Here is a 2,208-nt window from a genome sequence, read left to right on the forward strand (position 1 = left end):
ATCCTCTCCTCCGCCTTTTCCTCAGCAATTCCACTGCAGAGTGCTTGAAAGTGGTTGCTGACTTCAGTCCACTGTTCTTCAATTCTGGGGGCCCTCCTTCTTTGAGTAGTCACATGCTGCCACTTCTCCTTATTGCTTGTTGGACTCTCCAGTACTGACCTCTTGAAAACTCTTTCCAAATAGTCTTTCTGGTCCTGGCTGCAATGCAGCATGGATACTCATGCTTCCAAGAGCTTGTCCTTAACACTGCAACAATGGTCCTGGCACCAAGGGGCCTGAGCATGCAGTGCACATGCACTGCCCACCTGTATCTGCTTTAAACCACTGGCAAACCAGTTTGCTAGTGAAACTCACATTTGCTGACTTGCTCCAAACTTGGAAGTTTGCCAGTGAAGTTACTTCAGACTTATTCCCAGTACTTGCTCTCAGGCCCACCATAGACCAGCATGTCTCCAAGTTTCGAGTGTTGGCTACAAGTGCATGCGGGCAGGTCATGCAGGGGTAGAGATGAGTACAAAATCTTGCTGTACCCTGACACCTCCTTTCCTCACCAACCCACAGCTACTCCTAGTTTTGTTAGACCCAAGCAAACCTATATAAATTCAGTTTTTAACTAATTTCTTTTTCTCAGCGTGCTTTGGAATAGAGCAGATGGGCCAAGAACAAAAAAAGGCATTTACTGCATCCAGGTTTGAGTTCTTCCATAACATAATAGTAATGCCCTAATGTACACAGAAGAGAAACTGACAGCCTTTGGATTTGGTATTTTAATCAGTGGCTAGCTGCAGGTTGAGTACTCAATTGTACTCAGTTGCATTCCGTGAAAATCGCTGTCTACAGGAATGCAGTTTCAGTGACTGGCTTGAGGTAGCAAAACTTTAAAATAGTTACTGGATCTCAGGCACTAATTTAGACAAATGAGCTTGTCCTAATTGCATAAAAACAAATACTTCTCTTGGATCTGCTCTATCAAATTAGTCTTAGAATGTATTAATTTTCTAAACAGATACTTCTTGCTCCTTCGCAAACATAGCCAATCCCCCTCACTCACTCTGGTCAGTCTTTAAACATTTCACCTGTGTTTTCCCACTTACATTTCACTTTGTATGAGTGCCTCTATATGTGTTATGATCTTATTTAAATGATACATTGTTTTAGATATCTGCTACTTTATTTTGAATGCTTCATCTTACAAAAAACCTACAGCCAAGTTGAGGAACACTAGATCACAAGTTCAGCATTATTCTTAAAACAGATAAGCAGCCTAAGATTCCCTGCTGTCAAGTCAGGCAATCAAATAAAGGATGTTTTATATGTAGAAACAAGCTGAATAGAATGAACTAGATGAGCTAGGATGCAACATGAACCCTATTTTCCCTAAGAACTTTTATTTTTGTTTGTTTGTTTATTTTGCTTTTGATTTACTTGCTATTTTATAAGTAAGTTTGAGTGGGTCCAGAGACTCAGTAGGTTAACTGTTTCATTTTGGGTTAGATGATTTTCCTGGAATCAAGCTGATTTTCTGTTTTTTTCCTACTACAAGAATCCTGCTTTAGGGTGACCATGGTGGTGTTTATTTCCACTTAGGCAGACAAGAGGGGAAGATATATGAAGTCAGGAAAAAAACAAGACCAGAGGGCATGTGGTTTAGTGAAAGGAACAGGGCTTTGGAGGGAGCAGAAACTACCTCACTGCTCTTTACCCAATTAATTAAATGCAAGATCCAAAAAAATAAAAATAAACCAGTAGGGCAGTGCCCATCTCAATGAACCACAGTCTTGGCCCCACAATACTTCCCCTCTGGTCTGTTCTATAGGCCCACTTCAAGAGCAGAGCTGGAGGATGCTTGGGAGATACCTAGTCCAGGAGTGGCGAACTGCAATACAAGTGGCACATGCAGACTTTGTGTGTGGTATGCAACAGATTGGTCAGGAAGCAGAAAGCAGAAGAAGGGGATCAGAACTGCATTTGCGGAGAGGGCAGGATTAATCTATAGCATGTAGGCCAGAAAACTTGGCCTCACTGGCCTAGTCCTTGGCATGGCAGTTAAAGCATTTTGCTAGGAATTGTGACATGGAGGTTCAGATTGTCTCTTGATGATGAGAGTGAGATGTGGGTTAGAATATGGGACTCTCACTTGTTGGGCAAGTACCTTCACCAGTATGTTATTGGGCCTATCTGGTTTTTGGTTTGGTTTTTTTTTTTTTT

At 41.7% G+C, this 2,208-nt stretch overlaps 1 protein-coding gene across 1 annotated transcript in view; it reads left to right on the forward strand.

Annotated features, from left to right (window-relative positions):
* Positions 1 to 2,208, forward strand: part of CPED1 (cadherin like and PC-esterase domain containing 1) — a 273,667-nt gene that overhangs the window by 268,208 nt on the left and 3,251 nt on the right. The window lies entirely within an intron of this gene.

This window comes from Gavialis gangeticus, unplaced genomic scaffold (genome assembly GCF_001723915.1).
Source record: "Gavialis gangeticus isolate Ggan-Ray unplaced genomic scaffold, GavGan_comp1, whole genome shotgun sequence".
Classification (NCBI taxonomy): Eukaryota; Metazoa; Chordata; order Crocodylia; family Gavialidae; genus Gavialis; species Gavialis gangeticus.